General features: G+C 44.3%; 1 long non-coding RNA gene across 1 annotated transcript in view; it reads left to right on the forward strand.

Moving 5' to 3' along the window:
- The first annotated feature begins 1304 nt into the window (after positions 1-1304).
- LOC132027923 (uncharacterized) overlaps positions 1305-19374 on the forward strand; it is a 32827-nt gene continuing 14757 nt past the window's right edge. The window contains exons 1-2 of the long non-coding RNA XR_009407251.1: positions 1305-1381; positions 2057-2135. This is a non-coding gene — a long non-coding RNA (uncharacterized LOC132027923). The remainder of the gene's footprint in view (positions 1382-2056; positions 2136-19374) is intronic.

Raw genomic sequence — 19374 nt, forward strand, 5'->3', positions numbered from 1 at the left:
AACGGGTCTCAGAGGACCAGGTGGCAGGAGGATGGGAAGTCCCGGCAGGGAGCACAGGCCATGTGATCCTCCCATCGTGTATCTCCTTACTTGTACAACGAGTGTTTCACAACATCACTGAGCGTGAAGCTATGGAAACGTATCAGTGTACTAAATGAGATAAATAATAGAACTGTACAAATTAGAGGCAGAAACCACTGGGGAGAGTTTAGGGGAGGGTTTCCCAGAGGCGGTGGCAGCTGAGTTGAGTCTTGAACGGGAAGTTGAAATTTAATAAGAGGGAAACTAGGTAGGAAGTGGGGCTGGGGTGAGGTGAAGCTCAGAGCATTACAGGATGGAGACAGTGGCCAGCTTCCTTTGAGGAGCAGAGAGCTGTGGAAGATGAGCCTGGAAATGTCGGAATCCACGATGACAGAAGTTGTCTGTGTTATGCTAAGAAACATTAACTTTCTCATGCAGCAGATAGAAGGAGGCCATTATGTGCGTTTTAGGTAGCTTCTGAATTATCTCTAGTATGGAGGTGGCTGAACCCCCACAGCTGACCACAGTGCTAGCCCTCTTGGGTTCAAGGGGGAGAGACTGGATGGTGGGGGGTTAGAGTTTTGAGTCTCTGGTAAATGCTGTGAATTTCCTTTCCAGAAAACTGTTCATTGGTTTCACATTTTGCATGTGATCTCATGGATGTCATGGACTTAAAACTATTTGTGGGAAATTATTTGTTTCCTAAGGAGAATTTCTTACTTCTCCGGAGATATGTGCTGTAGTATTGATATGTCGCAATGCCTGCAGCTGACTTTCAAATAGTTGGTGAACACATTTTTAAGAAGTGTGCATGCTTGTGTGTGTGTGGGTGGGTGTGTGTGCTGGGGAGGGAAAGATAAATGAAGAAATTGAGGCAAGACATCAACAGTTGATGAATCTAGAGGAACAGTATACGGATGTTCATCACAATTTCTTTCAACTTTTATGTACGTTTGAAATTTTTAAAAATAAAAGCGAAGCAAAGCAAAGCTCTCACTCAAGGCAGAAGTAGCGGGAATGAATATAAAGTGATGAATTTTATTCATTTATATTCCTTCACCACACACTGTCTGAATACCTACTATAGTTGTTCAATATTTAGTTGGAACAATCAATAGGACTTAGTGCCTGACGGGAGGTGGGTGGGGGAGGTGATGGAGGAGGTGCAGTGACGAGGCGCGGAGTAGCCGACATGAATGACGGCTGGTTCAATTAACAAAGAGACAGGAGGGCACAGAAGGGCGGCAGGCCGGAGGAGGGGAGAATGAGTTCCGGCCCGTGGACAGCATTTTAAACGGGGTGTTGATGAACTTGAATGAGTAAGGGAGAGCCACCAGAAGCAAGGGGAATTAAAACAATGGTATATGAGAAATGCGGCGGGCGGGGGGGAGGGGGGGGGGGGGGGGGGGGGGGGGGGGGGGGGGGGGGGGGGGGGGGGGGGGACAGGGCCCGGTTTGGGAAGAGATGAGGGTAGGCGGTAAGTTTGGCAGTTATCTGCAGATAGGGGAAGTATTAGGAAACGTTGGGGACTGGATTTACACGGCCTGAGAGAGCTGCATTTGGAAGATGGGAGACAGTTACAGAGATTACAGAGACTGTTTGGGGCTCTGGGTAGCTGGGAGCTCCACCCTCCCCCTGCTCCCCCCACCCCATCCCCGCCACCGGCAGGTCCAGCAAGGCTGGATCTTATGCGCTAGGAGCTCCTATTTTGCTGTAGGACCTTCACAATCAGTACCGGGCAGAAAACAATTTCATTGCTTTAGTCAGCCCTTCAAATCCTTGCTTTTTAAAGATCTTATTTATTTTTTTGAGAGAGAGTGAGAGAGAGAGAACGTGAGCAGGGAGAAGGAAAAATCAGACCCCCCCTGCTGAGCCAAAAGCCCATCCCGGGGCTCCAGCCCAGGACCCTGAGATCATGACCTGAGCCAAAGGCAGATGACTTAACTGGCTGAGCCAGTTAAGGTCTGATGTCCCAGACCTTCAAATTCTTATAAAACTTCTAATTGTCTGTTCCTTGTCTTCCCATTCCATCCAGGCACTCAGGAGGGCTACAAGCACAGATGCAAAATCTCACATAGCATATTTGTGGCAAATAGAAAGCCCAGGAATCCAAGGTAAGTAGCTATTCTGAAAATTTCAGAATACCTCTCCTACTTCCATAACAGACAGTACAGCTCAAGAGGACGGACCTTCTGGAGGGACATTTGATCTTGGCCTTGAAAAGAAGGTAGGAATGTTCCAGGGCAAAGGAAGGAAGACATTCCAAGGTGAATGACAGAGCAGAATGGAAGCTAAACTATCACAGTCATCCTCCCCTGGCCTCTTTCAGGAGAATGGGCTTGACTAAAGGAAAAATCAGAAAGTGGAATCCCAGTTTCTTCCAGGTTCTTGTCTTCTTTGACCTGAGTCTCATCCCAGGACTGTTTATTTCCCTCTCTGATTTAGGGGCTTTGCTCTTGGTCAGAGGCTGCAGGATGAAGCCCTGAATTTCTATTCTGGAGCTGTTTCAATTCTAGTCCCTGCAAGATTGGGGGCCTTAGTTTGCTTTCAGTTGCTCTCCCCCTGCCCCCCATCTAAGCCCAGCAAGAACTATGTAAGCTATGCCCCTCAGTTCCCAAAAAAACAGCTCTGGCGTGTTCCCTCACTCCCCCAAGGGAAATATGGAAATTGCCTTTTAAAATTCTCAGCAGACAAGTCATCATGTCACTGACACCCTCCTCCTCCTTAACATCTCCTTGGCTAACATTTATGGAGCACTTTCTATGTGCCAGGCATCTTGTGGGGTTTTTTTTTTTTTACATGCATTTCATTTCCATAGCAGCCCTATGAGGAAGGTGTTATAATTAACCACATCTACAGATAAGGAAACTAAAGCTTAGAGTGCTTGAGTAATTTGCTCAAGGTCATGCTACCAAGATGCGAGAGCAGATGCCAGGATCACAGGAGACTGACTCCAGAACCCAGGCTCTTAAAAATCCACGTGACAGCTACACCATCTCATTCTAGAGGGCCCCCGTCCACACTCCGAACACAATAATGAGAAACACATAGTGCTACTGTGTCTCGGGCTTTCTTCTAAGGATTTTATGTGTCTCAGTTCCAGGAACTTCAAAACAACCTTGTGAAGTGAACACTGTTAGGATCTACTTTTTAGAGATAAACAAATGCAGGCTCAGAGAAGTTCAATGACTTGCGTAAGGTCAGAATTTTAACCCCAGGAAGTCTGTCTCGTAACTGTATTGCTATGGCGCCTGCCGAGGAGATAAGCTTGTGGATTTTACATGTATGACTTGCAAGGGGGGGGGGATCTTCTCAGGAACAATACACACACAGCGCATACTTGGAACACCTCTCATGGCCACTGACCCTGTACCGGACTCAACAGCCAGAGAACGTCCAGGTGACCGTCCCTGTGCAGTTCTCTTTGTCCCCAAAGTGCACGGAGAGAGTGGAGTCATAAGTGTTTCCTGAACTTAGGGAGGGCTTAATTTTTGAGTGTCAACAATGTGAAACTCAGGAGAAACCTGTTCATACTCTGAACGTCCCGTAGGATATTAAGGTTTTGTTGTGTGTTTTTTTTTTTAAGATTTTATTTATTTATTTGACGCAGAGAGATCACAAGTAGGCAGAGAGACAGGCAGAGAGAGAGAGAGGAGGAAGCAGGCTTCCTGCTGAGCAGAGAGCCCCATGTGGGGCTTGATCCCAGGACCCTGGCTTTAACCCACTGAGCCACCCAGGTGCCCGGATATTAAGTTTTTTTTTTTTTTTTTTAAATTAGCATACTTACTCTCAAAGTTGGAAAGGAAAAAGTTTCTTGCTTTTTTTTTTTTTTTTCCTGGCATTTTTTTAATAGTTTGTCTCGGCCTCAGTGAAAGCATGTTGGTAAAAAAAAATTCCTGTCCACTGTAAAAAAATAGAGAATCACTAATGGGTATATAAAGAAAGGGGAAAAAGGAGAGAGGTAAGAAGGATAGACAGAAGGAGGGAGGGCATGAAGACAGGAAAAGTTTTCTTAGATCGCACTACACAGCATGGTAATGAGAGTATAACCTGATCACCTAAAAGAGTCTGGCCTTACAGATGCCCTTCGGTTTGGTGATTATTTTTGCCTTTATAGGAAATACTTTGATTTAAGATTTTCATTATATTGAATCTTCCTTAAGTCTTAGAGTAGTGGGTGTCTGGGTGGCTCAGTGGGTTAATGTCTCTGCCTTCGGCTCAGGTCCTGGGATCGAGTCCCACATTGGGCTCTCTGCTCAACAGGGAGCCTGCTTCCCCCGCCCCCCCCACCACCCCGCCTCCTTCTCTGCCTACTTGTGATCTCTGTCTGTCAAATAAATAAAATCTTAAAAAAAAAAAAAAAGTCTTAGAGTGTATAGCCCCGCAGGATGACATTCAAAATTTACAAACCAGTTGTAAACCAAAGCTCACAACCGGGTTAGCCAGAGCACCAACCAGTCAGAGCAGGTGTTTCCTGATACACAGTGTCCATGGGAATCCACTGGATCTCAGCCCTCAGATGTCACTGATCTAGAATTTTAAAATGAGATCCATGGGAAAGCAATAGAACAACCTTTCATTCTTCTCAGCTCATTTTCCATAGGCTTTAAATAATCTAAAGTCCAGGCAGAAACCAAAGATCGCAGCAAAAATATGATGGAGCTGCTTAGCCTATCTAGAAGGAGGTCTACATAGCAAGGCTCACATGCTCCGCTCATAGGAGAGTTCATACAAGGGTCCCTATGCCAGTGGTTTTGACTTTGAAACTACCTTAATGCTTGCCCTGTTTTCATCTATCTGTAGACCTGGAGCTGCCCATGGAAACTGCAGATAAAAGAATTGGTTCCCGAGACAGTGTACACGAGTAACAGCAAAAGAGACAAAGGGGCTAAAGAGTAGGGGAAAACCCCAACAACCAGACACAGTAACTGCAAAGACACAGGACACTGAGGTTAGCTAGTGCAGGGCCAGATAGCCCTGTACAGCCCAGTCAATGCCCCCAGAGGGCCGAGCATCATCACAATTATGCATACTGATGACTCTGGACCACCATAAAAAGATGACATGTTCTGAGTAGGGAAAAAAACAGAATAGGGTGAATATAATGAACAGAAAAAATTTTGTATACACACATTTAAAATTCTAAAAGGAAAAAAAAAAAACCCCAAGTAATCCTTAAAAGAATAGCTTGTTATATGTCTCTTGGGGTATGAAATAAATAATGTTACTGTGTTTATACGTATGGTCTTACATGTAAATGCATAAGAATAGATTGTTGCATGGTCTAAAGTAAATAGCATCATCTATGAGATTGTTAACCACTGAGTTTCATAGCAAATTAATAACTATTAGATAAGAAGAAGGAAGGAATTATATTTTCCAGAATTTCAAGGAGACTGGGATAATTCACTTGGCCAGATGGAAATTTCTCCACCTGAAAAGTGGTTGGAGAAGAGGAGGAAGGACCAGGCTGTGCCTTCCCAGGACGGGGCTGCCTAGGTGTGTGAGTTCTATGTTGCAAGCCTGCCCTTTTAGGAAGATAGAAGAAGGAAGGAGGGGAGGCCAACAAGATGACAGAAAGCTGAGAGGTACAAGATCCCATCTCTTCTCAAATGTGAATCTCTGATCAATTTGCCAGATTGTGAAAGAAGGCAAGATTTTTTTTCATGCAATAGCTAGCCGGGCACTAAATTAACTTGAGACTTTTGGATTTGGAAGAATGGGAAAAAATCAAGAGGAGATAAGGTCATGAGCTTGTAGGAATTGTTAACGATGACTGATGGGCTCAGAATCTGGGGGTTTGAAGCAATTTACCTAAATCTGTGAGGCTCAGGAAAGCCCAGTAGAAATCTGGGTCTCTCTCTCTCTCTCTGTCTCTGTCATAGATACGTATGTTTGTATGTGCGTGTGTCTGTTTTTTAATGACCGGGAGTTGTTGAATACCTTTTGAGTGGCAGGTGTTGTGCTAAACGCTTTTATATTCATTTCATTTAATCCTTAAGCCAATTTTTGTGAGGTAGGAATTACTACAGTGAAGACATTGATGCTCAGAGAGGTTAATTCACTTGCCCAAAGTCAGAGTCACATAGCCAAAGAATGGTCATAATAAAACACATTCTTCCTTCCCAGCCCCAAGCAAACTCTACTGCACCGGGAAAAGCTGTTCTTTATTTCCAAACCTATGTTCCCTCCAATAGTCAGGGAATCTCTCTTCTGGTTGTCAAGTTACTAAACCTTGACAACAATGAAGGAGAATTTTAATGTTCCAAGATTTCAATAGATCTGGAGTTTGTGTGGGAAATTGAAGATGCAGGTTTAATGTGGGACAGGGAGGACAGCCGTATCTTGTCGATTTAAGGCATTTGCTGTGTATACATGTTTGGAGTCGTTTGCTTCTGCCACTACCACTGCCAGAGATAAAGAATGAATGATACCGAGTTCACAGGACTGATATCCATCAGCAGCAGTATTTATTTCCAGTCTCAGAGGAATAAATACAAGGATGTGCTGATAATTACACCTTGATACGTGAAAGAGGATAGAAAAACTCTTTCTCAATTTGTCTAGCTCACTATGAATAATAATGCTGTCCGTGTGTTTATGGGAGGCAAAGTATTTAAAGCTCTATTGTTATTTTCACAGAAAAACAACTCTGAGAGAGGCATGTTTTCCGAACTCCCTGGGAATGTGGGGTTTATCTTATAGTACACTGCGGTCTTTCCTTTTCCAACAGGTATCAATTCCTAGTGTTTCAATGCATCAGAGACCCTCTCCCTTCTCTGCGTTATGAGAGAGAATGTCAAACAGCCCTTGTTTCCTGACTTCTGATCTAGCTCTGGTTTTGTTTTTTTTTTTTTTTTTTCTTCCCCTTTACGTGACTCAGACAGGCTCTTGGAGGCCTAGAGATGAAAGGCCCCATTAGAAGTGCAAAATATGACCATTATTACCTCCGTTAATAAGGCTTCTTGCCAATTTTTCAAATGACTATATTCTGTTGGCTAATTATTACTCCACAGTTCCTGCATTTTCTTTCCATGAAGGAGCCCAATTGCAAGGAAGCTGAAGATAAGTGCTAAAAAGTGTGTGTACTGCCCTCTATGGGACAGAGAGGGGCAGCCGCGGCTGTGGGTGCCCTTCCCCTGGAACTCCTGGGAAACTCCAGGCACAAAGCCACGTGGAAATGTGCATGCATGGTGAGCACGGGCTTTGCAGGATCCTCCACGCAAAAGACCCCTGCAAAGCTATTTGTTTCAAGTTTTCCAGAAATATAAGTTCATATTGCTCTATTAGAGAGTGAGAGAATAAACTCTCCCCAATCCAAGGCAGTCATATTCATATGTATAACAACATATGGACATGTGGGCCCCCCTCATTCATAAGTCAGGGTTCTAACCTGTGAGCACTCTCCAATGTCCTAACAGAGAATGCTGGAACTAGAAATTCACTTGCTGGATGGTTCCAAATCTTCTGCAGAAGGCCAAGAATCAGGACACGAAAAAGACTCCCGAAAGGTCAAAATAGATATCTAAAGAATTATGTGCTGTGTGGCCTACAAACTTGACTCACGCATCAGGCTTCCTAGGTTATTGGAACACATTTTATTGGTTAAGTATCAGAAACCCAATTACAGGGGGGATTTTGAAAGACAGATATTTGAGGGAAGCAAAAAATGGTGATGCTTATCCCAAAACCTAGGAAGAAAAGAGGAAACTTAGGGGATAAACAAAAACAAAAACCGATACAAAGGCCCAAGAAAGCAAAACAGCTTGGATATTGATGGTATAGTGTGGCAATCAGTGTTCATATTAGTGATTCAATTATCAAGTAATGGTTAGATTTTGGTAGGTCTGTTAAGTCACAAACATGAGAAGAACAAAAGATATGACTGTACAATACACAGAAAGAAAAATATAAACAGTCCTTAAAGTACGAAAAGCTATTCAACCTCATTCAGAAAGAAGCAACTATAAATTCAGAGTAAACATACTCTGGTTTCTCTTCAGATCGCATAAATCTTTCGCCTTTTAAATTCAGAGTAAACAAGTTAAAGACAAGCCACTGACTAGGAGAAAATACTTACAAACCAAATATTAGGTTAAAGGTATATCTGCAATATACCAAAAACTCTTAAAACTGGACAGTAAAAGAATATACAACCCAATCAAAAAAGAAGGCAAAAGACCTGAACAGATATGTCACCAAAGAAGATCTACAGATAGCAAATAAGAGAAGATGAGAAGATGCCCAATATCATACGTCATTGGGAAATCACAAATTAAAACAACAACGAGATATTACTATCCACCTATGAGAATGGCTAAAATCCAAAAAAGAGTGACAACACGAAATACTGGCAAGGATGGACAGCAACAGGAACTCCCCTTCAGTGCTGCTGGGAATGCACGATGGCTTGGACACTTTGGAAAACAAGAGTTACACATACTCTTACCATAAAACCCAGGAAACATGCTTCTAGGTATTTATCCACATGAATCGAAAAACTTATGTCTCTGCAAAAGCCTCCCCATGAATGTTTATAGCAGCTTTATTCATAGTTATCCAAAATTGGAAGCAACCAAGTTGTCCTTCAGTAGGAACAGATTAAGAAACTGTGGTACATCCAGACCATGGAATATTATTCAGGGCTAAAATGAAATGAGCTATAGAAGCCATGAAAGGACACAGACGACCTTAAAAGATATGGAGGACAAGAAAGAAACCAATCTGAAAAGCCTACATATTGTTTGATTCCAACTAGATGACATTTTAGAAAAGGCAAAACTGTGGAGACAGAAAAAGGATCAGTGTTTAGCAGGGGTTGGGAATGGTGAGGCAGGATGAACAGGCAGAGCATAGGGAATTTTTAGGGAAGAGGAACTATTCTGTATGATGCTGTAATGATGGATATGTGACCTTACGTGTATATCAAACCCCAAACACAAAGAGTGAACTATGACTTAGTTAATAATAACGTAACCATATTCCTTCAATCATTCAAACAAATGTGCGACACTAATGTGAGCTGTTAATAACAGGAAAAACTGTGGGCGGCGGGGGGGCCAGGGTAGGGCAAAGATGAGGTAGACAGAAAATCTGTACTTCCTGTTCAAGTTTTCTGTAAACCTGACACTGACCTAAAGAAAATAAATAGGTAAAGTCTCTTAATTTGAAAACAAGGGATGGGCAAAGATTTCCCCCAAAAATGGAAGCATAAAGAAAGCAGGAATGGCAATCCTGACGTCAAAGTGTAATTCAAGCCAAACCATATGAGAAGAGACACAGATAGGCACTTCATAAAAGCCACATTCCACAGCATAAATATTAAAAAACAAAACAAAACAAACAAACAAAAAACAAAAACCAAAAAAAATTAAACGAGTTAGGGGCACCTGAGTGGCTCAATGGGTTAAGCGTCTGCCTTCAGCTCAGGTCATGATCCCAGGGTCCTGAGATCAAGCCCCACATTGGGCTCCCTGATCTGCAGGGTGTCTGCTTCTCCCTTTGCCTGCTGCTCCCCCTACTTGCGCGTATGCGCTCTCTCTCTGATATAAATAAATGAAATCTTAAAAAAAAACTAAAATAAAATAAACAAGTTAATATTCTTTACTCACAGGTTGACAAAACTTCCAAAGAAGGGTTTAGCTGCAGATCAGGCTGCTGAAGTGTGGGGCTAGCAGTCTGCTCATACACTGCTGGCAAGAGAAAGCACCAGACCCCTACTCTGTGAAGGGCAGTGTGATGGTCTTCCCCAAATTACAAACGTACATGTCCTTTCTTAGACCCAGTGCTTCTCTTCTGGAGATTGAACCCGCAGAGATACTCAAACAGGTACAACATGGAGTAAATACAGAGATTCTAATTGTGGCATTTTTGCGGCATTTTTGATAATAGCATCGGACTGGCTACACTTAGGGGCCTCTCCGTAGGGGACAGCTTAAATAAATAATGCTGCACCCACACAGTGGAACGGGATGCTGCCGTCCTAGAGAACGAGACAACTCTTTAACATGTTGCTGAAGAGTGATGACCAAGTTGTAAGATCTTAAATAGCAGGATGCAGTCCTATGTCAGAATGTGTCACCCTTTGTGGAAAAAAAAAAAAAAAATCTGAGGAGAGAGCTCTACCCCATACCCTGGCAATGGTAGCAGTAGCATCTGTTAGGGATGGGAAGCCTAAGGCTGCGGCCCTGTGGGGAGGAGGACAGGATGATCACTCTCTCCTCTTTTGTTTCTCTTCTGGGGGAGAAAAAAAAAAAAAAGATCTAAAATAATTTTAAAAATAAATAAGCAAGAGAGTCTATAATACATTTTGGGATGTTTCCATTTACTCTTTTTAAACGTTGATCTTTAAAATGTTGGTTAGCTCTAGTTATCTGGACAATTTAATTATGTGGAACACCTCATTTCCTGACGATTCTGGATGAATAAGGCATTACTCTGGTTTGCTGACTTATGCACAATTACAAAGTTAACATTATCATCATAGCACAAAAGAGATGGGAATTTAGAACAAAGGAGGGGGATACTTTTCAACACGACATTAAAGCACACGGAGGATGGATGAAGGGGAGAGAGTCTGTAACTCTCCTGCTGATTGAGAGATGAAGGTCTAATGAACAAAATGTATGAGCCTTATGCTTCCGAGCGTAATAGGCAAGTCTTCTGTTCACAAAACAGCAAAGTGGGGTGCTGCCTTTGTAAGAAATGCTTTGTTAGGCACTAGCACTGACAGGGAGAACAGTGTTCAATGCTCACGAGGTGCTTTGAGGGATTGTGAAGAAAACAGGGGCATAACTTCTGCCCTGCCCTAGGAGAAGCCTGGCACTGGAGACAGGATCCAGCCAAGGACTCGGGAATGGTAGGCGTGCCCTCCATATAAGAACACAAGTGCCAAGCAACTTCCTTGAAAGAATAGAGCAGAAGTTGACCATCAGGCTGATAGGAATTGCAGAAATATGCCTCTACTTGTTTTAAAAATCTGGATGTGTCATATGGAAATTCAGATTTTTTAAAGCTTTTTTGGAAAAATTGGAAAATCTAACAATGCACGGTCTGCTTTTCCTGCATATTAGCACTGACTAGAGTTGAGCAGGGACCGTCTGCCTTTATGTGGCACACAAGCATCACCATTAACTGTAGTCCCCAGCTCTCCCTCTTCCCCTACACCAGGACCTTCCCTGTCAATGACTTGCTGGTATCTGTAGGTATCATGGGTTGCAAGTCCTGAACCAGACACAGGAAGGTTTAGTTAGGAAATGTGTTTTGGAAATAGAAGATTCTTGAAGAGATTCTGAAAGGCAAGGTAGAGTGGCCTGGTGGATCAGGTGTGAGTCATTTTAGAGGAAAGTTTTCTAGAAGACCAAAGTATTTCTTCTTGAAAGAAAATTGGACCAGTCACAAGGTGCCTCTGCTTTGGAGAAATCCAGATAATGGTGAGTGAGCAAGGTCTTAGCTCCCACCCTGTGCCAGGCTTTCTGTAGGGGCATATCAGTGAATAAGACAAATGGAGCTTACAACCCGCTAAAGGAGGTGGCCAGTTAACATGAAAATGAACTCTTACATGTAGATGTACACAACATAACTAGTACCATGAAAGGAATGGACAGAGTATTGTCCTAGGGAATTTTAGCAAAGGTGGGCAGGAAAGAGGATGTGGAAGCTGAGACCCGAATGATGAAAAGGGTCAGTTAAGTGAGGAATGTGATCAAGAAATTGTCAAGCAGAGGAAAGAGCATGGGCAAAGGCCCTGTGGTGGGAGAAGAGGAATATTCCTGAGATTGGAAGGACCAGGGCATCTAGAGCCTAGTGAAGAAAGTGGTATGGGATGATGTTAGAGAAGGAAGCAGTCAGACCCCAGCCGGAAGAGTAAAACACGAGAGCCATATTCTACCCTGAGAAGAAGCTGTGGAGGGATTTTAACCATAGGAAGGTCCTGACTCAATTTATAGGCCAAAGGAGCTTATGAGAAGAATGTAGAAAAGATAAGGCAGGGTTCATAAAGGCATTTGGTGTTGACCTGCTTACCCTTTCGGCTGCCCACAACCCCATCTGAACCCTGGGCGGCAGCTCCCCTGGCTCGACCACTGTCTACATCACTCTCTCCTTGGTGTTTCTTTCATCTCTACCCTTGGTGCTCCTGTTTTAAAGCTTCCCCTATAGCAGAATATCAAGGGAGAGTTGGCTTCCCTTGCCTTCTCTTCCTTTCCCTGCACACTTACACAACAATACTGTCAGGGTGCACGCACGCGTGCATGCGCGCGCGCGCACACACACACACACACACACACACTCACACACACACACAGTGATCTCAGACAGCCCTGTGCTCAGGCATGGCAGGGCAGGCGGAAAGAAGCAGGTGGGAGAGTTTTGCCTGGCTAGAGCAGAGCGTGCTAACCTGAGCTTAGCAGGAAGGATGGTAGTTAGGTACAGCAGGGCTAATTGGTAGTGGGCTTTGAAGCCCAAGACAGGAGGAGTTTTAATATGATTTGGGAGGCAGCTGGGAGTCTTTATGGGTGTGTGAAGAGCAGAGCAGTATGATCTAAGCGACACTGGAGGAAGGTGATTCTAGATGATGTGTGTCCAGTAGAAGAGAGGGGACCCCCACAGGCTGGACGAAGGGGAGCTGATTAGGAGGCAGGAGTCCATGTGCTCAGTGATTATGGTTTGGACCAAAGCTGTGGGACGGAGAAAGCAGACAGAGGAAGAAATAGCAGGATTTTGTGTTGAACTACAGTGCCTGTGTGTGTATTTTGGGGGTGGGAGGCGTGGCAACAGAGACAAGGTGACTCAGAAGCTGGGAACTTGCTTGACAATGACATGAGTTCTTGAAAAGGATTTGGTAGGACAGCCAAGAGAAATGTTTAATAGAACACTCAAGTGTCACTCCTGTGGGTAATTGTCCCTTCCTCCATCCCCACGCCTTGGATAGTTAATTACTGTCTCTCAGGTGTGTGTCCCTCTCTCGGCTTGCCCCGTGAGGCTGAGTTGTAATATGTCGGTGTCTGTCCAGGCCTGCCACTAATCTGTGAGCCCCCAAAGACAGAGGCCCTATTTTACTCCCTTCCTATTCGCAGGGCTGAGTTAGCACAGGGCCTGGTCATTAGTAAGTACTCAATGTGTTTCGGTGAATGAGCAGATGAATGAATGGAAACTTTCCAGAGGCATGCCACTGAACCCCAGCCACCGTACATGACCATAAAACTTACAAATTGTGTGGCAGCTGCAGCATCCCTGGAGCAGTTGTGGAGATCGGGTTACAGCTGGGAGTCTCACAAAGCCCCAGCCTTTCCAGCAGCTGACAGGTGGTCCTGGAAGTGGGGCTTGAGCTGGCAGACGGGAGGCCAGGCCGGAGGAGTTGGGACAGTGCTGGGGGAATTGGAGATCAAATTGCAGGGTTGTTTAAACACCTTAGGGTTACAAATGGGCCTTCACCCTTAAAATCCCATCTGCAAACACACAGCCTTAGACTGTCTAAATAGCCCTCTTAATGTTGTTAAATCCCGGGGCTGGTGGAGGCCATTGGAAAGGCTGTGTGTGCTCTCCAGTTGCTTTCGCCGAAATTATGTTGGTGTTACAATGAAATGTGAAACCTGGAAAAGATGTAAAAATGAGCCTTTCCCACCACACACTATGCTACCAACCTGTGCCAACCAAGTTTATTAAACTTTCTTGATAACTGCCTTTTATTCCACTTTTACTAAGTGCCACACATTGGTTTTATGTCCATTATACCATGAATAGTCACAACAAGTATATGGGTGCTCTTGCTCCCAGCTTATGTATTTGGTGAGAGCTTTTTGCTGATAATGTGAGGGGAGGAATAACCTTGGGAGACAACTTAGTTCAAGCTCCCAGGTTTGAGGTCCAGAAAGCTGATGCTCACAAAGGGGTAGCAACTTGCTAATGGTTCCACAACTGGACCGTTGATGTGCTGGGGCTTGAAACCGAGATTCCAGTCTTTTCTGTGGGAGTATTTCCCCTCCAGAGACATAGCAGAGTTAAACACCAAGATACAAATGCTGTCTTGGGCGTGATGTTCAGTGCAGCAATGTTTTTGTTCCTTGTTTCTCATTCAAGTCCAGGCAGGTCAAGGAACTGTCTTGAATGAGCAGAGGGGGAGTCTCTTGGAAGTCTGTTCCTGGTTGGAAACCCTTGGTCATTTAGGACCAAGATCAGAACCATCTGCCTGTTCTGGATTCTGTCTGAGAGCTGAGGGAATTGGGTCTTTTATTTGTGTTCATTTGGATGGTTAATTATGTAGATATATGTCTATTTAGGGCACTAAGCATTTAAATCAGATCTAATGGTCATATTGGTTTGCTTCCCATACTGCCCAGTGAGGAGCAGATCATTGCCGGTAACTTTTGCACAAGAAGAATTACAAATCGTTCATGCAAACATGGCACCCTCTTTATTTTGAATATTTTGCTTTTTTTTTTTTTTTTTAAGGACAGGCCCTTGGTACACAGCTCCTGTGTATTTCATTCCAGACTATGTACTGAGTTTATCTTATGGAGTAAAATACACTTGATGTGCTCTATGCTCCCAGCTTTCACCTTCCCTGCCTGATTCTAGGAGCTGCCATGCCAACCCTTCCAGCCAACGCTGGGAGCTGGGGCCTGGCAGCCTGGGAACCGGAAGTTGTATGATGCACAAAGCCCTGTCAGTGACCTCGACCAGTCTTCCACATTGTTTCTGGAACTTTATACAAGGCAGAATCTCCACCCCCACCTTGGACTGTTCGGCAGCTAACTAGACAACTTCATCATCTCACTGATGGTGACCCAAATATGGGTTCCTCATTTTTATTTCCTGGGGGTCAACAGCCATAGATTCTGTGGGAATCCAACAAGAAAAGAGGGCAAGTCAGAGTGGAATTTTCCCAGCTTCTCTTTTCCTTCCAAGTGTGGATTCCCTGGGTGGGGTCTGCCTGGCCAGCCTGCCGGAATTTGGACCTGAGCGAAAGAGGAAATCTTGTGCTAGATGGACCGCACCGATATTTTAGGGAGAGGTGCTGCATGCGGACCACAAAGCCCTAGTATACGGGGCTGACGAAAGCTTCACATCCTTTCAGGCTGCTCTGGAACAGTTCTTCCCCAGCCGTCTGCTCCTAGCCTCTCCCTTTACCCTCGGGCAAGTACTTCCTGGCGTGGAATGTACTGTGTTATGCTATAAACAGGTCAGAGCTTCTTTCCATTCTGGGCATAAATTTTCACGGTTAAAAAAATAGATCCCCAAAGTACACTGGAATAGACTTTCTGGAGGACACTTTGGCAACACGTATCAAAAGGCCAAAAGGCAGTTACTTTTTGGAGGATTCATCCTGAAGAAACAGTCAGACTCAAACGAGTGTTGTTTAGGTGAAAGTGATTGGATTCTGGAGTTTCTGCTGAGTGGGGTCAGGCAACATCTTGCCCGCCATATGCATTTGCTTCCACTGGTTGAAGAGGCTGAGCATAGGCTAAGTGAGGAACTGAAGGGCTCTTGATGATAAAATAACTGAAACTCTCTCTCTCTTTTTTTTTTTTCTTTTTGAGACTAAGCATTTTCAGGCAGGTCTGGTGATGTGGTCCCAGTGGAAACCGGGTGGGGAGAGTGCTAAGATGAATCTTATCACAAAGGAGGAAGCAAGCTAGGCTTAACAGCAGGACCTCATCATTAGAAGGAACCAGTAATTCAGAACACGTGTTAGCTGATACCAGCACTTGAACCAATCCATCTGCTGGTGATTGATCATTCTTGTTTGCCTGGGACTGAGGAGTTTCCTGGGACCTGGGACTTCCAATGCTGACATCAGAAAAGTCACAGCGAAGTAGAAGAGGTTGCTCTTCTACCTCTACTCATGAGATGTGGTTGGCACTCAGAGGAAGAAGCTCTGTGAGAAGGATAGTGTAACTCAACACCAACACACTGGGCTCGGAGCAGCCTCCCTGCAGGACCCTTGAACTCGCTGAGCATGGCAAATATGTGTTTTCCTTCTCACTTCACACTTCTCACTTTATTGCTCATACCAGCAATGAAGATCATCAGTTTTGAAGTACAGTAATGGTCTTTTGGTTGTACCAACATTTGTAATAGCAGACCTTCAGAACATGGTGATGAGTTGGTATGACAAGAAATGCCAAGTTCCAGCCTAAAGTGCACTCCTGTGCGACTGTCCATGTGGGGGCATCATGTTGGCCTTGCTGGGCCTGGAAGCCAGCAACGCCAGGAACGAGCCACTAACACATGTAAGTACCCTTTACTTGGGGTAAGGGGCTCTTGGAAATATTTAGGGAAGAAGACTCTAAAAATGATGGGAGTTGGAGCCTTCGAGTTATTAAATTAAAATTTATGTTACAGGGACTACGTTTGTGCTCACTGGTTAGCAAAGCCTGAGACAGTCAGGCAGGTCACATTTATGAATAAAAAATTAAAATAGACTATCTGATAAGAGGAAATTGATTAAATTATACTATTCATAGTCATTTGGAATATCTATATATTCCATATATATACAAACACACACACGCGCACGCACACACACACACACACACACACACATATTAGAGAGACATGCAAGGAGAGAAACCAGCATGTAAAATATGGCCCTACTTTAATATAGGATGTCTACATTTTTTATTTAGATATGCATGTATGGGCAACCGAAAGAGTCTAGAAGATTAACCATTAAATGTACTCTGAATATGGGGGTTTGGGGTCATTTACATTCTTTATTTCTACTGGCATCTATTGGTATCTCGTAATTTTATAATTTTTCAAAAAGAGCATGCAAAACGTATGCTACACACACACACACTCTCTCTCTCTCTCTCTCTCTCTCTCTCTTACTGAAACTACCCGCACATTCTACAGAGTTGTGGTTTTCCAAACCCTTGGTAAACCAGGCATCCTGCTACAGTTGAAGGCGTGTTTTATACCGAGCACTGACACCCTGCCTATTATATTCATAAAGAACAAATCACCCTCAGGCCTGAGTTAGGAACTACATGCACTTGGAGGCCCCGGGGGTAAAAAGCAACTCTCTGGGTGCTCCTGACCCTCGAGGTTCAGGAACTGGGGGAGAAGGAAATTAGAATTCTCACATTTTGCTAGCAAAGGTGTCGTTAGTGTCCACACTCGCATGAGTAACAGGCCTGGTGGGCTGCCTGAGCTGGGAGGCTGCTTCAGATTGGGGCCTGGCAAAAGCTCTGGCAGAGCACAAGCTGTGGCAGGGCTCTCTGCAGGCTTTTCGTGGACCGGAGCTTCCCTGTCTGTCAGCCCAGAACCTAGCAAGAAACAGAGGTGGGGGGAGGTCCCCCAAGATGCGTGTGTTGCCCTCATTAAGCAAGGTCGGGCACCATGGGAGCCGCAGGCATTTTACTGTGCTCTGGAGCTCAGCATTTTGTGAGACCCTTGACGCAATGCGGATGCAGTGGCATTTGTGAGGCTCGATATGCCACCCCTCCCTGCTCCTAGCCCGCAGAAGTAACCACAGGGAGCAGCAAAGTAGCTGTTCTGGTACGGGGCTCGGGGCGGGCGCCCCGTATTAGAATGCCGTGCACTGCTAGCTGATGGCCCAGACAGTGGCAATGAGAGGACACAGAAGCTCCTGCGCTTGCCGTCTGCAACATGCCTTCACTGTTGATGAGCAGAATTCAGAGAGCTTCAGAATTGCATACTTAACAAAAGCTCATTCAAACCTCTTTGGTCTGGATAATGGGCTGGAAATCAAGCTCTTGCTGAGAGTTTCTGGTTCAATCAAGTCAGAAAATAACTTGAATCTCAATTTTTTTATAATGCACACAGTTTTATAATACGATTGAAGGGGTACTTCGGCCTTGAGTTTTTACCAGTGAACCCACATGTCTGCATTCCTCACCTAGCCTCCAAAAATGCACAGGGGTCTGTTCTAGAAGATTTCATTGTACCCATGCTGTCAAGAAAGGAGCACTTGGTTAAGGCACTGGGTCTGTCAGAGGGTTTCAAAAGAGTTAGGATGCCTTCACCTTGTAGAAACAGAGAGCATTTTTAAGTTGTGCCATTGGATTCTTTAAAGTCTGATCCTGTTTGTAGAAGCTACAAACGGGACACTGTAACTCCTGAAAGCAAAACCCTGCTCAAAAAAAAAAGGGGGGGGGGAGGGAGGAGGGGGAGTATAGTTGACCACATGAATAATAGCACCTCTTGTAACTTTAGGTCACTTTTCTATCTATCAAAAGTACTAAATTATGTGAAAGGCATCTACTCTGTGTAAAGGAAGGGGAGAGGGATACGAAACAGAAGACAAGGTTATGCTTGAAGTCATGGAGATTTCTGGAAATATCCGTAAATGGAATTATGCTCTTCAGAAGTTTGGACCTCACTCAGTAAAACCCTGTCTCTGGAAATTTCTTGGATACCTGGGGAGGCCCTGCAGCTCAGGAGTTGGAGTCAGGAGTTCAGAAGTCCTAGACATTTCAATCTCAGCATCTCCCATCTTTTCTGTTCAGATGTCTGAAGCACCTTTAATGGGAACCTCAGTTCCTCATGCATCCAAAAACTAACATTGCATCTCGTCGTTAAGCTCTCTAAATGTCCACTAACTGCATGCACACTTACTTAGGCCAAAACTGTCTACCTCCTATTGCTCTCTCTCTTTTTCTATTTTAAAAATCAGTATTGAGGTCTTCTCTTGCCTAAGGTCAAATTCTTCAAGGCTTAAGCACATTAGAACAGGCAGAAATCCTAGCCCTGAGCTAGTCGGACCTCTCCTTTCCTCAGGTGAGGAAGCTGAGATCCGAGTAGTTCAGAGACTTATCTACAGTCACAGAATGATTTTTTGCAAAATAAAGAACGGTATGGATTATGTAGAGCGACAGGCCTCTGAGGTTACACAGATGGCAAATGCATCCCCAGTCCATCCTTTGCCCTGTGGCCCAAGGCATAATCATGGAACCATAGATTCCACGTCATCGGTAAGATGGGGGTAATAACATATATTAATGGTTGTTATGTGGACTAAATGAGAGTTAAATGAATATCTACTGCAGGATAGACTATCCATAAATGTCAATTTCATTTCTCAAAAAGACAAGACACCAGAAGATGTCAAATATTTAGGGGTTTTTAAGATGACCAGATTCCTCAAATTTATTTCAGGCCACATGTAAACAAGGTAGGACTTCTATTATTAACTGATTTCTGTAATGCAAATCATTTTCTAAAACCCCGTATCTCCATAGGAACTCCCTGAGACAAAAACATTTCCACCAATGGCAGAACCTCATATCCCTGTGCTTCCCTTTTGGAGCCTCCAAAGTTCTTCCCCCCTCCCCCACATTGTGAGGGCGTAGGGACCTTCTTGACATTGGCCTGTATTATTCAGGGTGT

This window comes from Mustela nigripes, chromosome 12, assembly GCF_022355385.1.
Source record: "Mustela nigripes isolate SB6536 chromosome 12, MUSNIG.SB6536, whole genome shotgun sequence".
In the NCBI taxonomy this organism is placed as follows: Eukaryota; Metazoa; Chordata; class Mammalia; order Carnivora; family Mustelidae; genus Mustela; species Mustela nigripes.